Source organism: Anolis carolinensis, chromosome 3 (assembly GCF_035594765.1).
Source record: "Anolis carolinensis isolate JA03-04 chromosome 3, rAnoCar3.1.pri, whole genome shotgun sequence".
Lineage (NCBI taxonomy): Eukaryota > Metazoa > Chordata > Lepidosauria > Squamata > Dactyloidae > Anolis > Anolis carolinensis.
The window spans coordinates 168561735-168579972 of NC_085843.1; the positions used below are offsets into that span (position 1 = coordinate 168561735).

Consider the following 18238-nt stretch of genomic DNA (forward strand, 5'->3'; position numbering starts at 1 on the left):
AGTAAATTCCGGAAATGTTTGGACTACAATCTGGACCACAATTCTACTAAAAATACCACAGCAGAGATTTAAAGGTCTGATGAGAAAACTGGGAAAGTTCTGGAAAAGGGAGGTATTTTCTTCACATTTTATCTTTTCTGGCCACTTCATTTCCATCTGAAATGAAAGTATTAGAAACATATAAACTGGGAGTGGAGGAGCAAAATTCTTATGAAATATATTTTTTCTGTTGGAATGTTGGAAAGGAAATTAAACATGTTTGGAAAAAATAAGGTTGGAGGACTTCTATGGAATTGTTCACTAATTAAAAAAAACGGGTTTCAAATTAATGTTATTGATGCTTATTGAAGTTTAAACCCATGTTACTACACGGAAGTGTTATCTCAGCTGAATGCCTTGGACAGCATTCTAGATGTTTATTTTTAACAGTCACTTGTTCTTCCCATACTGCAAAAATGGCTTCTCCATAGTCCCTTAAAATGCCACATGGGGCTTATTGTTTTGCACAGAGAAAGCCTCGATCGTAAATTTCTGCTTCGTTGTAACATCTTTAAAGAATGTTTCATGTCATAGTTACTTTCAACCATCTTTGGTCCACCTATATTCTGTATTAGGTACTTAGCTCTATAGTCAGGGTAAGCAGAATGTTTTGAAGTAGATAATATGAAGAAAAAAAATAGCCAAAATTATTAATAGATAATCATGAATGTCATACATTGCTTAGGAAGGTATTGTATGTCAAACAATGGTGGGTTGAAATGACCCATGCTCTCCAGTTTAATCCTAAACAAGAGGCCCATTTACAGTACATGATTATATTGCTCCCAAACCAGTGAAATAATGAATCAACACAATAGTGTGGGTTAACTTTTATTAAATGTTACCAATCATTTTCTATGTGAACTGCCAACCAATTCAAGGGCATGAATTTGGTGTGTAAGTAAACCAAGGCAGTGGCCATTCAAGACCTATTCATCTATCAAGGGTAAGACACCATGGTCCCCAGCTGCAACAGCTGGTGATTCCAGGGTGACCTTTAAGGCAAATAGATGGATAATTCCGACCCAATTCCAGAGGATATTGATACCCAACAAGTCCTGCCCGGGACTATTTTATAACTTTCAATTCACTGCAAGGGAGCAAAGTGCTATCCCACCCACATATTGAGGTGGGGAAAGCAAGTCTCTTGATTCCCCTGTAACTTTCATGCTTCCATGTTGTAGAATTCTAGGGTACATAGAATTCTTGGAGTTTTACTGCTTCATCAAACTATGAATCGCAGGATTCCACAGTATTTTTTTTTACCATGCTAGTTAAAATAGAATTACAGAGCTAGATTGTAGTGTAAAATAGTCCCAGGTTAATAATTATAAAATGAAGTAATACAAGGTATAAGTTGGACGCATGTATAAGTCCATGACAAGTTTGGAAGCCAAAATTATGAATGTGGATATGACTTGTACTTAAGTCAAGGATGATTCTGCAGAGAGACCAGCACCTCTCCAGCCACCACTGACACTTTTCCACTCTAGCCAACATACAGATAACAGTAGACAGAAGTTTCTGTGACTTGCACCAGTGATCTATAGTATGGCAATCAGAAGTAGGATTTCCATTGCAATTCCTTCCCGCACTTGAGATTTTTGAACTGGAAACATCAGTCTGCAGGAAGAAGAGACATCTATTATTTGCAGGGCAAAACTGGGAGCACCCTAATTTAAGTTAAACATTCATAAGTGTAATTGTAATTAATTCATCTTTTCGTTCCTAGAATTCACGACTAAAAATGGTACTCTAACATCTGAAGAAAACTTCATAATCACACTCCTCTGGAAGACAAAACCTTTTCCATATCTAGTTCTTCCATACTGAGGTATTTTTAAGAATAAATATTAATCCACTGTGGCTTACCAATTTGAGAACTGTGAGAGGAATTCATCCTGCCAGTTCATCAATACTCTGCAAAATTGACTTTAAAAGATGAAAAAAGTCATATTTATATAGGTGCTTTTTGATGTGGATGAAGCAACAATGAATGATTAAAGCTTTAAAAACTCTGCACACATAGAGAGAAGTCAATACAGCTTTCCGTTATAGTCCCATCTCAGTCTGAATGCAGAACAGAAAATAATTTTTGCTAGAAGTTAAAGGTTATTCATATTTTTTTTCTTTTTGCAGCTGATCTCTGCCTCTCTTTTGTCTCCTTTGCTCTCTTTTCTCAAGCACTTCTGATCCTTGTATACTTCAGAAAGGGAGGGCTGTGAGCAATGTTTGCCATTTCACATACATAGCTAATAATGATGACTGGAAGCTTGTTCACAGGCTGGGAAGCAAGAAGTAAACAGATATAATCCTTGATGGTATGTTTCTTCTTCTTTATGTTTTATTGAATCTAACAGGGATTACATCCAGTACACATTGCATTATGAATGATTTCAGCTTCAGCACACTGATAAGAGTCCATCTTGTGAAACTTAATACAAGGTAGGAATGGATAGAATACCTAGGCTGAAAAACAGGGTTCCTGTCAGTTGAGAAATCCCATCAGGAAGAATAACAGATATGTGAGTATCTTGCACATTTTTTCTCTTATTTAAATGTTTCAATGTGGTCAGATGAGTTTTTCTGTTAGGAAAGAAATATATTTTCAACAAAAATAGTTTCCTATAGGAAATTTCCTGTAGGAAATTTTTTTCTGTGCAAAACACTGAATTTTCTTTTTCAATGCAGAATAATTCCTCTGTAACATTTTGGGACATCTGAATACAACACAGGGAGAATACTGCAAGGGAACATTTGTTTGCACTCACAGTGGGGGAAAAACCTATTGTGAAGATCCATTTCATATGCAATATGACTGGTGACCTGCTTGATCCTGTATTTTTCTTTGTAGCAGGTAGGAATAGTCTCACTGCCTTGGTGGAGATATGGACTGAGTCCATTAGCATTCTAACCACTACATTATTGTATTGACATCTCTATTTCATTTCTGAAAGAAGACCATATGAAAGACTTCAGGAGCCAAATGAAATTGATAAGAGAACTCCTAAACACAGATGGGACAATTAAGGATTGGAAAACGATAAAGGACAATTGTAGTCAATGTAACTGGCTTCTATGGAATAGACTGAACCAAAGGGTTTATTTATTTATTTATTTACAGTATTTATATTCCGCCCTTCTCACCCCGAAGGGGACTCAGGGCGGATCACATTACACATATAAGGCAAACATTCAATGCCTTAACATAGAACAAAGACAAGACAAACACGGGGCTCTGAGCTGGCCTCGAACTCATGACCTCTTGGTCAGAGTGATATGTTGCAGCTGGTTGCTCAACAGCCTGTGCCACAGCCCGGCCCAATTGGATTATGAATTGGAGGGAAAAGAAAGGTCCAGAAACAGATTTTGACCAAATTTTAAAATGAAAATTAGAAAAGGAGAAAGGCCTGATTGGTTTTATATACAAGAAATTAGTTGAAAAACAATATAAATTGAAACAAACATTAGTCAAGATATAGTAAGAGGGCCTGAATATCAATGAGTTAGATATTGAATACTGGATCAATTCAATAAAAAATCAAGCATATAAGGATTAGAGAAACAGAAAGGAAAATACTGTCTAAATGGTACAAAACCCCAATTCAATTCACTCATATCACTAAATCAATCACAAAATTGTGTTGGCATGGATGTGGCAAAATTGGCTCATATATGCATATGTGGTGGGAATGTGACAAAGTACAAAAAAATTATAACAAGGTAAAGAAGGAAATGGAAGATTTAATAGGACACAAATTGGTATTGAATAATAAAGAATTCTTCATCCAGAAATTAGACAAGAACGAAAACATTAAGAATTGGGGGGAAATTATAAAATGCATGATAGTTGCTGCCTAAATAACTGTTGCCTTGGGTTGGAAATAGCAAAGAAATTGGGAAGTTAAAAAAATGGTATGGATACCCAGCTGACTTTATACTCTAGGATGACATCCTTGAAAGGAGAACCAAATTTAAATCTGGCCGCATCAAAAAGAACTGGGATCTGAAATGGGGAAGATTGATAGATAAAGTCAAAGGAAAAGGAAAATACAAAGAACTGAACCATTCTCTTTTTACGATTGATAAATTAAAATAATATCTGAATGAAGGAAAGTATTGTTCCCAGAGGGTGGGGGAGCGGGGAAGGGGGAGGGATGAAATACCGATAGACACAAGTGGGAGGTAAAGGTGGAATCAGCAAAGTTAAGATTAAGAAAATAACATTTTATATATATATATATAAAAATGGTGATGGAGTTTGATATGATTCTACCTGTGTTTACAGTGAAATGATATTGAAAATAAAGGAGCCCAATGAAAACATGTTGTTCCTTAAAGTTCAAGATAAAACTGGCAGTGGATTCATCAGCTCACTAACATATCAGCCAGCAGATACTCTTTGCCATTTCTGGAAATGTGGACCATTTTAGGATCATTTGTGACCATACATTTTAGTTCATAGAGAAGAACATTTTGTTTGGAGGAGCATCAGAGAACAGTCGTATGTAATCCAAGTTAATGATAAAGATAAAGAAACTTAAGAAGAGAGAGTAGTGTGAGGAGGAGACTGTGCAGTAAGGACACGTCAAATATTCACAACCTTTCCTGGTCTCACAACATGGAGATGAATTTTTATGTAAACACTATTAAAATTTCCCCATTTGCATTCATACAGTTGATGCTAGCTTGTGTCCTTTTATGCCCCCTTTCCTCCTCAAACATTTTCTTTTCTTTGGCAAAATATCTGTGCAATCCTCCTAAGCCCCTACTTCTGGACCTCTTCTGTAGACTCCTGCTGCCAAAACTTTGAAGTGGTATGGATGTGTGGTTCTGTTTCTTTCTCTACAAACAGCAAGCTCCATTTCCAAAACTCTTCTCTGTTTCAGAATGTAAGAAAGCTGCCATGACTGGAGGGAATAATATGGAATGAATGAATTATGAAATACTTTGGATCTAGACCAGAGTCATTTCTTTATTCTTTCACTCATTTGAGAGAGCAGAAGGATCCAGCAATTTTCAGTATGAAGTATGAATGTGAAACAAGTTGAAGATGAAACAAGTTGTCAGCATTTCAATAGGAAAAAAATCTTATCTAATTACATCAAAGGCTAGGCAAGGGGAAAGGGTGAGCATGACTGCCTTCTCTGGTTCCCATGGCCAAGGAACCTAACACTACTTTAGAAATCAGGAAGTGTCAGAGCTCTTTTTTCTTAGACACAAACTTTTATGATAAATCAGAATGTTTTTTTAAAACTTCTCTTAGGTTCTGTGTAACTGGCGGAGTGACATGTGAGACTGTTACTTCTTCTACAGCTCTCTTGCTTGGTGGAAAGTTCAGAGCATAAAAGATAGACCTAAACAGCATGGATTTGCTCTAACAGTTGGCATGCTGAGCATGAAAACAGGAATGCCTATTCCCTCAGAAGGGTGGAGAAGGAGACTGTTGAAAAAAAATTATATGTTCCAATTATACCATCCCTAGTAGTGGAGACCTCAACTACCTAATCTCTTACCTCCTTGTTATCAAATTGTCATGAAACTCATAGAAGATCTCAGATAGGCTTACTCATAACAAAAAGATGAAAATATTGAGTCTTTCACATTAAGAATTTCTCTCTTTGGTTCAGTGGTTGCCAAATGATTACCTAGGGCAGTGATGGCCAACCTATGACACGCGTGTCAGCACTGACACACCTAGCCATTTTTGCTGACACGCTGCCGCATGCAGATTGATTGGATGACTATGTCTTTTGTGGCCAAATTTGATGCGATTTGGTCCAGTGGTTTTGTTGTTTACTCCATGGGAATTATGCACATTACACACACACACACACACACACACACACACATATATATATATTCATTCTATTATTGTTGTAATATTATCATATTATCACTATTATATTATTATTCATTATTCATGACTACATTGAAACTAGAATAAAGAGAAATCAGCATGGAAACTGCAAAAGGTACCATAGATTGTTGTACATGGAAATAATGGTAGTAAATAGTTTTTGATTTATTAAATACAGTTATATATTACAATTATATATTTTTGTTATTTAAACTAAACATATTGCGAAATTATGGTTTTTTCTCTCAAAGTGACACGCCACCCAAGTCATGCTGGGTTTATTTTTGGTGAATTTTGACACACCAAGTGCAAAAGCTTGCCCATAATTGACCTAGGGGCTCACATATATGTTTTATACAGTTTTAAAGTGAGTGAAGATTTAACTAGTAAATAGCTTTGCTTATAGCTTAGGTAAAAGGTTTTCCCTGACATTAAGTCTAGTCGTGTTCGACTCTGGAGGTTGGTGCTCAACCCCATTTTTAAACTGAAGAGGTACCTATTGATCTATTCCCATTTGAATGTTTTCAAACTGCTAGGTTGGCAGAAGCTGGAGCTAACAGTGGGAGCTCACCCTGCTCCCCGGATTCGAACTGCCAACCTTTTGGTCAGCAAGTTCAGCAGCTCAGTGGTTTAATCCACTGCACCACAGGAGGCTCCAGCTTTGCTTATACTACTCTCCAATAAGTACACTAAATGACATGCCTAACGGGGAGCTTGCGAGAAGACTGGAAAAGGAGAATTCGAGTAGTAGAGAAAGTAGGTGAGACCTAGATTATTGGTTTGACTAGAATTGGGAGTCCCAGGTTCAGATACAGAGAGAAGCAAGAAAAGTTTAAAGAATTGAGGTGAAATCTTTAGGCCATCAAGTAGGCCTTGTACTCTCATTTTTTCTTACAAGCAAGGATTTCTGCAGTATCTCATCAGGAATACACTTTTACACACAGTTTACAACTCTCATGTGCCTGGTAGAAAAAGCAGACAACATAGAAACTGTGGACTTCATGTAATCTTTCATGCCTGACAGTGTGGCCAACTTGAGTTGATGGGCTACTGTTCCCATCATGTTTTGGAGTCCAGCCAAAATCTTTTAGGATTTTTTATAGTACATTCAGTGGTGATAACAATGTTAGTAGGGGAAGGATGAACTGCGGAAAGATTCTGGGCCAGTGGCATTTACTGAAAGCAAAAAAATAAATAAATCACAATTTCTGCAGTAGTCATTTGCTAGAATTCCAAAGCATAGTATGAATACCAGAACACTGTACTTTAAACAGCCACAACATTAATGCAACCACCTACTGTTAGTTCCTCGTGATACAACAGGGCATCATAGGTGCTTTTCGCTTTCAAATCTTAATTTGAATGCGTGCTTTGGACTTTGCAATGTTCATGGAATGGGAGCCCCAGAAATTCTTATGGAAAGAGCTATTTTCCTGTGTATCAGCCTTGAATTCAAATACTTACAGGCTAAGCTGCATTCAGATCAATTGTGTCCTTTTATTGTCCCCCCTCTCAATTTATTTTCTCTCTCTGTTTTTATCCTCTCCCCTACCCAAATTTCTTGAGAAAATCTGTCATGGGGAAAATGAAAGTCATGGGAGGGAGGGAGAAAGGAAGGTAGGAAGGAATTTCATGAGCACCCGCAGCTAGTATTTTTGGCTACAGTTACCTTGAGTCTTCTGGACATGAGGCTGTGATCTGTAGGTTGCAACGTGGGTCAAACTTATAAGAACAACCCTTTCTCAGCCCTGGTTTTCTTCTGATGGCCTGATTATATTCTTGATGCTCAGCAACTGACGCGCACAAGAAGCAGACTGAAGGATCACTGCACATGTGTCAATAGAATTATGCAAAACCCATTATGAGCACAGGCGTAGCCACACAAAGAGCAGAATTTAGCAGACATGACTTGGGGAAATTCATGCATCCCCAATGATTCCAGTCTGGCTGTCTTGTGGGCTATTTTTATTTTCTCACTCCATCCTTTCCTCTCACTCCCTTGTCATAATGTCAGAAACAATCTTGCATTCTCATCATCGTCATGGCTGTGGGCTCCCAAGTTAGAAACCAACTTAGCCTTCTTCACTCTCCCCAAACAAATGTAACTTTGGTTTGCTTTATCTATCCCAGCAAGATTAGTGGTAGCCTGGGCGATTCTTCAAGACATAAAGCACCAACGCCTACTGCTGTCAATGGGACCTTCAAGGACATATCCAAGGGGGTGAATGTGGGCAGCTAAACATGGAAAGGCAGCATCAACTAGACAACCAGCACGATTAAAATATTGCAGTATGTTTTATCTGTTGCATTTTGCTTGGTCCATAAACCTCAAGGGACAGATTTATTCTTGTATGGGTCACTCAATCCTAAAGGCACAGACATCTCAGAAGCACATTTTAAATGGCCCATCATGTTCTTTGCCCCTTTCCTGATTACACAGGACTAACTTGGAATTATATTTGGTGGTGGCAGGGGATATCTTTTTAAAGTAAAACAAAATGAAAGTTAAAGACAAAACAAGAGTCCGGAGGTGAATAGATTTTCTTCACCCATAGGAATTCAGCTAATTTTGTCAACCATATGTTAGCCTCTCTTGAAATTACCTTCAGAGGGTTTTTAATAATCTATCCTGTTTTTATTATGATTTTACCATTTATGTGTTTTAAATGCAATTTTTTATCCTGTATTTTTGTTTTAATTGATATATTGTATTACTGTTTTATCTTTTTATGGTGTGATTTGTATAATGTTGCCTATGTTTTGTTCTATGTTATTTGGGCCTCTGCCCCATGTAAGCCGCCCCGAGTCCCCACAGGGAGATGGTGGTGGGGTATAAATAAAGTGGGTTTTTTATTATTATTATTCATATTTTACCTCAGGAAAATTGTGGTAAACATGGTGAAAGTTCCTTCTTTGGAGGCTTTTAAGCAGAGGATAGATGACCATCTCTCAGGGGTGCTTTGAATGTGATTCTCCTGCTTCTTGGCAGGAAGTTGGACTCGATGGCCCATGAGGTCTCTTCCAAATCTATGATTCTGTGATTCTAAGTTCCAAGTAACGCTCATTAAATAAAAATGTTGCAATTGAAGAAATGATTACAAAGAGGGGAATAAAACTCTCCAAATATTGGTAACTTTTACAAACATCTGATCATTTTTACTATTGTGGATTTTCAAACCGTTCCTGATTTAAGATAACCCGTGGCAAGATTTGTTCAGAATTGGTCTGCCATTGTCTTCCTCTTCAGGTAAGATGGTGTTATTTACCCAAGGTTACTTTATGGATTTCCATGATTGAGTAACGGCGCTCCATGCAGTCATGCCAGCCACATGACCTTGGAGGTGTCTACGGACAACGCCGGCTCTTCGGCTTAGAAATGGAGATGAGCACCAACCCCCAGAGTCGGTCACGACTGGACTTAAAGTCAGGGGAAAACCTTTACCTTTACCTATGATTGAGTATGGATTTGAATGCTGGTCAACCTGAGTCCTAAGCCCCTTCTGCACAGGTGAATAAAATCCCACATTATCTGCTTTGAATTGGGATATATGACAGTGTGGACTCAGATAACCCAGTACAAAGCAGATATTGTGGGTTATTCTGCTTTGATATTCTGGGTTATATGACTGTGTGGAAGGGCCACTAGTCTACTAATAAAGAATAAATACAGCCATATTCTGTAATGGGATTTTTCCATGGCTGCTCCCAGTCTCTAGAATTTCTTAATTGGGGAACTAGACAGGTCTCTCCTTTTTGTACATCTGCTAACAGCCAGAGATGCTGATTACTGAAGGTAATCTTTGGATGGTGTATTTTTCTTAACGAGGCACTTTCCATTTTTTTCAAGTTTTTAAATTAATTCTGCTTAATCCTTGATCTTGTTTTGTGTTTCAATTGTATTACAAGTTGCCTTCAATAATTTATTGTAGAACAGTAAGATATAAATCTAGTAAGTAAATAAGTACGACTATAACCACCTAGACTTTAAGTTAACTGCACCCATGGGAGTTGGTAGATGCCGGATAAATGTAGTTTCCAGTTGCTTGAGAATTATTATTTTAAATAGGTCTAATGCCACCTATGTGCAGATGACACTCAACTTTACTACTCCTTTCCTCCTGATGCCATGGAAGTTGGCATTGATCTCATTTTGTGTTTCAATTGTATTACAAGTTGCCTTCAATAATTTATTGTAGTAAATAAGTAGGACTGGATGGTGTATTTTTCTTAACGAGGCACTTTCCATTTTTTTCAAGTTTTTAAATTAATTCTGCTTAATCCTTGATCTTGTTTTGTGTTTCAATTGTATTACAAGTTGCCTTCAATAATTTATTGTAGAACAGTAAGATATAAATCTAGTAAGTAAATAAGTACGACTATAACCACCTAGACTTTAAGTTAACTGCACCCATGGGAGTTGGTAGATGCCGGATAAATGTAGTTTCCAGTTGCTTGAGAATTATTATTTTAAATAGGCCTAATGCCATCTATATGCAGATGACACTCAACTTTACTACTCCTTTCCACCTAATGCCATGGAAGCTGTCCTGATCCTAAACCAGTGTCTGTCATCAGTAATGGACTGTATGAGGGCAAACAAATTGAAACTTAATTCAGACAAGATAGAGGTACTCCTGGTCAGTTGGAAGGCAGATCAGGGAATAGGAATTCATCCCGTGCTGAATGGGGTCACACTCCCCCTGAAGACACAAGTCTGCAGTTTGGAGGTCCTCTTGGACTCGGTACTAAATCTGGAGGCCCAGGTATCAGTGGTGGCCAGGAGGGCCTCATTACACCTCCCAACAAAGGATTCTCCCAGGCAGAAATCAGCCAGCTTTGAAGCTGAAAGGCCATTACATGCTAATCATTATGGCTAATTGCAAAATTAATACTTGCCTCCAACAGACAAAAAAAAAAAAGAAAAAAGAACAACCAGTATTTTCGTAAGCTTTAGGAAATAACATATACTAACTACCACCACGTCCTCAATACTTTATTTCCCATACCACCAGACTTCACCACAACAGCGCATGGCAGGATACAGCTAGTATTATTAATAAAGAAGAATGGAGTCCAGTTTTCTATAGTTTCACAACATCTCTGTGAATATTGGTATTGGATTTTGCATGTAAGCTTCTGATTGTTGTACACAAGTTATATCCATGTCAGGTTCTATTATTATGCTTCCTCTTTCCTTCTTCCTCCCCTGCTCTGACATCACCCCCAGATTGACATCTGCATTTAATTGCTTGGTATTAAATTCGATTCTGAGAAAGTGACTCTTCTAAACCAAGTAAAGGTGGATGGATTGAGAATAGTTTCAATAGTGCCTCCTCACTGAAATCTCAGATGACATGACTCAGAAATCAATGCTAATGGCAATTATGTCACTAACGGTTCCAGCTCACTGCTATTGATGCTGCCATTGCTTCCAATGTATGCATGGTGAAGACCTAAAAAACCAGAATGGCTTATATTCTTTCATGCATTAGGAATGTGCCAATATGCTATCTTTTTGGGATGTACAGGGAAATGGAAACCAAATAAAAATATAAATAAGATCAAACCTCTATCTCTGACAAAACTACCTTTGTTAGTAAAACTACCAGTGACAGGCTCTCACACTTGTATTCCCTTCCACGTACTCTCAAGAGGTCTGGAGAACTCTTCAGTGTAGTTTTTCAGGGGGTTACAGAGAGTTGCTGGGGAAAGACAAGAGGAAAATGTCCCTGAGAACAAGCAGATGTACACTTCACTTCACTTCACTTTATTTCTTAGTCGCTCTCCACCCGAGTGCTCCAAGCGACTTACAATTGAAAATATCATTCCACAATATAAAAACATTCAACATAAAAACATTCAACAGTGACTATTTGGCAAATTAGATCTGAATTACTTAAATGCACAACCAAACAGCCAAGTCTTGAGCGCTTTTACAAAAGGTTGCAACTCCGACATTGCTCTAACATATGGAGGCAATGAGTTCCACAGAATTGGAGCATAGATCGAAAAGGCTCTATGCCTTGTAGCTTCCAGGTGTTACCTCCCTAGGGTCCGGTAAATATAGGAGACTTTTCTGGGAGGATCGAGGTGACCACTGATGGAAAAAAGGAATGAGGTGGTCCCTAAGATATAATGGTCCTTGGCCATTTAGAGCTTTAAATGTCAGGATCAGTATCTTGTAAGAGATCCGATGTTCTATTGGCAGCCAATGCAGTCGTTTCAGAATTGGTGTAATATGGGATCTTATAGATGATCCCACTAGCAGCCTGGCAGCCGCATTTTGGACCATTCGGATCTTCTGGGTTTTTATCTTCGGAAGGCCGGCGTATAAAGCGTTACAATAATCCAGCCTAGTGGTGACTATTGCATGGATTACCGTTGCCAATGCTTCTTTCGAAAGGTAGGATGTCAATTTCCTTGCCTGGCGAAGATGAAAAAAGGCCTGTTTACTTATGGCAGTGATCTGGGCCTCCATCGTCAGTGATGAGTCCAACACAACCCCAAGGCTTTTAACAGTAGCAGACGGAACCAGAACTTCCCCATCAAAATCAGGCTGTGACTGGATTAACTCTGGTGGCTGGCCGGGCCAGAGTATCTCAGTTTTTGCGGGATTCACTTTTAGTCTACTTGCTTGCAGCCAACTCATCACTTGAATGACACTGGATTCTCTCCTCCCACCCCAAATAATAATCACATAGTGAGCATTTACATAGCACTCATTTGGTTTTTAAAATACTTTGTATTATGAGCCCATTGATCTCAATCACAATTCTGCATGGCAAGCCTATAATTATCTTCCCAATGCTGATGGGGAAACTATAGCTGATCTGAGGTCACCTAGTGAGTTTTTGGCTAAATATCAGACAGACTTCCCAGCTTACATTTGTAGATACCACAGTACAACTACTCCCAGAGAATAAAGAGCATAAATAATTTGGTTGCTGTATATTTTCCCTCTCATTAAAATAATTCACAGCAGTGGATGGGATCAGAACTGTTGCTTCACACTGCAGGGTCCAAAGAAAAAGGGAAAAGACTGCCTGGCTGAAAAGAATAGCCTTGATACTACTGAACATATTGTCCAGTGCAAGTTCTGTTTCACGTATTAATAATGGCCCAATGGCACAGGAAACAAGACAGAAAGAAAAAGTGAATAGCCAGAAAACAAAACCTAGAAATAGGAATAGTTGGGAGCTACACAGGACCAGCCTTACAGCAAACATAAGTAGTTGCCTCAGAAGGCATATGCAGAGACTTTTTCACATCAGGCAGCAAATTCCTTGGCCCACCTGTAGACTGTGCTTTGTTGCTAAGAAAAAAATTCAGCAGGAAACAGGAGTGAACAAAATTGTGGCAGTGTCAATCAATATAGTATCTGTAAATATGAAATATTTGCTGGCATGAGTGTATTATGTGTAAGCATCGTGTGTCTGAATATGTTAGCAAAATGGATGAATACAACCAGGAAAGAAGGAGGTACGAAAAGAACAAAAATTAAGACAAGGTATTATAGACCCATGCCCTAAATGTGCCTCATCTTTTTGGATTTTGGATACTAAGGGAGACCACTCTGGTTAGGGGAGACCATAAAATAAAATGCCAGGTTCTGTATTTTAGAGGAAAGGAATACCACTTTTGGATATTATTTATCTAAGAAAATCCTGCAAAATTCATGAGGTTGCCATAAGTCAACAGGCAATTCGAAGGTATATACGGACGTTATAAGTACAAAACATATCCAAAAATATATGCAGTCCATCTGTGGACTTCTAATATTCTCTCCTGCCCTTGATGTTTCAGTGTGTTCTGCAGTATGACAACAAAAGCTGCCTCCAAATGAATGTACTATGTACAAGCTGTTGTCCAGTTATTAAACTTACATTACAGTGGGTATACACAGGAGACACAGATTCTAAAATTTAGCAATGTGGACTTAATCCAATTGATGTATCCAGTCTAGGAAAGGGAATATTTTTCGTCCCTTTGCTGAGGTTGTTTTCGGGAAAAAAGGTGTGCTGGTCAATAATGTATGTAGCTGACAGTTTTATTCAGAATGTTGTATAGCAAGCATTTACTTCTTTTGAATGATTTTATCATTTGTGCAGCTTTGGCACTCTCAAATAAATAGTTAACCTAAGATCAGGGAGCTCATCCATCCATACACCTCCAGAACTCTGTGCATTGTGGAGCCAACAGAGGGCATGAATTATTTTCTGCTTCTTTATAAAGGCCAATGGATAAGTGAATTCCTGCAAAACTATTCCAAACAATGGTGTGGTGCCACTCATCCCACTTACACAAAAATCAACTCCAAAATAAAATTTATTGTTGAATGCTCATGTTACTCTCTCTCTCCATGTTAACCTCACAACAACTCTATGAGAAAGGATAGACATAGAGAAAGGGAACGACTGGCCTAAGATCACCCTATGAGTGGAGAGCTTAACCTGGATCTCCTAAGTTTCATTCTGGCTATTTCTACACAGCAACATAATCCTGATCATAATGTGGATTGAAAAATCCAGTTCCACTCCAGAAAGTCCATGTATCCCAGGAACCACGAAAAGCTCTCCTTATGCCAAATCAATCCAACGGAATGACATTTTTTTCTTATCCCATTAGGGGAAATGTTCTGAACTGCAGTACATCACCAGATGACTGTCGGCAATGGGACTAATCTTCCAACTCAAAAAGAAAAGTGGGGGGAGCAGTTTCTTAGAAGTGGGAGAACGTGTTTGGTTACTTTTCTGAGAGTGTCATATCCAAAATTTCCAGTAGTGATGCTGTTTACATGAGTGCTGTGCATGTTCCTCTGAAATTTCTGTTCTGCACCATCTATACAATGATCATCTGCAACACATTTTATTGCTGATTTTGGAGTTTTGGACTTTTTTAAACACATGTTTTCCATGCACATGCACATTACAGCATACATTAGGGGTGTGTTTTCTTGTGCACCCCTCTTATAATCCACATCATTCTGGTTTTAGATATGGCCTCTGATACTCCCATGGGCTACTCAACAAGCCAATAGAAATAGGAAAACAAAAAGTAGAACACCCACCCATACACACACACCCCTGTGTGTGTTATGTGTATTATAAATAGATAAAAAGAAATTGAAAACAAATCTACATTAAAATTATTGACAATAAATACATGAGCACAACAGTTTTGTATTAACACTGGGGGCAAAACACTGTATCTGTGAAGATCAGTTTGCCATGAATATTTGCACTGGTAAAAGACTAATGAACATTAACATAACAAAGCCAACATTTGGACCAAGGCAAAATGCTTTCTGACACAACTGTTTGTCTCAGTGGCCATTAGAGAGCAACTTAGCAGTTCTGGTATCCAGAGTTTTAACTAACTGCTTCTGACAAAAAATGCCCTCCTTAGAAATTTGCCAGGTCTTCCAGGTGACTCCATGGTATGCTTCCATTTGAAGTTACCATCAAATCACACTGGAAGATCTAGAAACTGCTAGGAATTGTGGGAGCTGAAGTCCAAAACCTCTGGAGGAGCACAATTTGAGAAAATCAACTCTAGAAAATTAATAGAGAAAATACCTCTCTAGGATTTTTCAGGTCCTCCAGAAAAATTCTATAGCAATTTCCCATGGAAGTCATTCATTTCAATAGGGCTTACTATTATCCACAGTTTCTTGTTGCCAAGGTAAGTTTTGGATATAGGATTAGGAGTTGTTCTGCATTGTCTGTTTCAGAAATCTTTTAATTTCTTCAAGCAGTCAGAGCCTGACATTTTATTTTAAAAGAGCTGCACAGACATGCTTATATCTAGTTATGTACGATTGATTTAAAAAGTTTCAAAAGTCATTACAAAACTGAGGAGTGCTGGTGTTTCATTTGTAAAGTGTTTCTAAAGTATCATTAGAAAAAAATTGTTACTATAATGACACATTTTTGTTCCTTTTTTGTTATAATAATAACAAGTCGCAAGGGGAAAATCTGCTGCAGATTTGTTCAGCATATGTGCTGATATGTAAGCGTGTGTTTGCAGGCTTTTAATAAAAATAAACATAAAAAATATTTATGGGAAAATAGCAGTTGCTGGTCTGCCTGCCAGCATTTGTTGCGCCCCAGCCATGGGACATGTTTTCACCCAGACACCATGCAGAGATGAGAGAATCCACTAAGTAAAGTTTATTAAGAAAATCATAAAAGATAAGAAATATTACTGTATATGCATGTATTTAATTAAGTTTCTGTGGGATCACTACTTGTGTATGTGTGTGTTAAGGGAAAAACACCTGGTCAATTACAACTCATAGTTGTAATTAGAACAACTCATAGTTGAGTAATTAGAACAATCAAGGCTAACAAGCTTGAACCACTCCCTGAATGGGGTATATTTGGGAAATGTTTGTAATGTCGTTTGGGGACTTACTGAATACTTGCTGAGAGCCTACTATGAAGATGCATGAGTTTAATGCAAGGAACTTTATGTGAGTTTTGTTGCTGGAAGTTTTATTGTGATTTTTTGACTCTGCTACCTAAGAGCAATTTTTTTTTGATTTTCTTCCATTTTCCTGGCTTGTTTCTTTTGCTCATTGTGGATACAACAAAGGACTGGATAAGTCTGGACAGGACTGCACGCAGTTTGTTTTTCAACAAACCCGTAACAAGAAAAAGCACCATAAAAATACAATCCAAAGACAAATCCAGAAACTCCAAAATTGCTGATTATAGGTGGCATTCAGTTTCATGAATCAAATTACAGGAATGCAAAAACTTGGAACTGCACTTAGAGACAATACAAGGAAACAATGCAAAATCCATACACTTCATCAAAATTACATCCAGAACTTGAGAACAAAACAGAGCATAATCCAGACCAAAAGCCATGAACAGGAATTACAATTCAGAAACTTGAATATGAACAAGACACACAGTCCAGAAATGTATACATTTGTAGCAAGGCCATAGAACTTAGGAGTTGTATCCACTTGAAATGCAATGTGTTTCTCACAAAGAACTACACTTGAAGCCCACTGAAAAGCCCAAATTGCCTTCCATGACATCATTCCTTGTACACTTGCTTTTTCGCTGCTTATCTTGAAGCCACTGGGAAAAGCGAGTCTGTCTTTCTTTCACATTCTCACACTCCCCCACATTCCTCTAAGGAGCAAACTATGGCAGAGTCTAATGGAAACAGATTTTGCTTACTCTAACATCCTGAGAATTCTCCATGCCACTTCCATCCTTCAAAACTGCCTCTTGAGACCCCACAAAATCCCCTTCCTCATCCTCTGAAGGATCAGATTCTTCACAAACCACAACAGTATGTTCTTTGTAGAGGTTCTGTTAAAGAAAAATCATCTTTATTCCAGTGTCCTTGAAGAACTACAAATTGGATTGGTGAAATAGGGCTGTGTTCAACAATCTTGGTTGCTCTGGAAATTATTAAGCTGTCATAAACACATATCAGTTGGGATATAAGTGAAACAAAAATTCCACCTCTGATGCAAATAACTGGGGAAATATTAAAGAAATACTATGAGAAAGAGATTACATGACTTTTGTATAAATCTGAGGCTATATTTTTTAAAGATATTAACTCCACATTGTTATCCCCCTTCCCCTCAGAAATGTATTGTGAACTTATGAAAATTGACTGAGAAGTATGCTAACTGTAGCAAAGGCTTCATTGTGATCAGTTTTTAGCAATAGAAAAGATAGAAGCCCTTCCATAAACAAGCACAGACTGGACTGGTATGTGAAAGTATTGCAGGTGAAAAATGGGAGTAAATAAGAAGGCATGATCCAGAGTGCATGGTCCATGGCTCTTTTCTTTAACATTTTGTTGCCAGATTCCACCAAGGTCCAGTTGAGATGACTGTCTCCTTCCCTAAAGTACAATAGAGCATTTTGGAAACAGTATTGACTGTTTTTGTTTTGAAGTTATTCTGCTTTCTGTGACCCTTAGCCCACCCTCACTTTGATCTGTGCCTCACTAAGAACATAAGAAGAGCTCTGCTGGATCATATTAAAGACCTACCAAGACAGGCTTCTCACTTCTTGCAGTGGACAGCCCTCTATCCTCACTTTTCTTTTTTCTGTCTTTACAGTTCCACTGAGTAAGTCTCACATCTGTTCCTATTTCCAACCCGCAGGTATTGTCCACAGCTCAGTTTTCCGATAATCTGTGTCTCTATATATACTGTTCTGCTTGCACCATCCCTATTACTCTCCTCTTTCTTCTGCTCCTTCCCTTGCCCCTCCTCATTCTTGTTTCTCATTTACCATTACAAAGATATCTTTCTGATAGCATTCTCCAGTCAGCACTCAGTGACATTCCATTCTCTGAAACCTC

General features: G+C 38.1%; 1 long non-coding RNA gene across 2 annotated transcripts; it reads right to left on the bottom strand.

The window, feature by feature from the left end:
* Positions 1-857: 857 nt before the first annotated feature.
* On the bottom strand, positions 858-18207 carry LOC134297648 (uncharacterized). 2 transcript variants are annotated; one of them, XR_010004463.1, is made up of 4 exons: positions 17924-18207; positions 17092-17226; positions 11488-11601; positions 858-1662 (listed from the first exon to the last, which is right to left on the bottom strand). It is a non-coding gene; the product is annotated as an uncharacterized LOC134297648 (long non-coding RNA). The 2 variants fall into 2 exon arrangements; XR_010004462.1 differs by lacking the exon at positions 17092-17226.
* Positions 18208-18238: the final 31 nt, after the last annotated feature.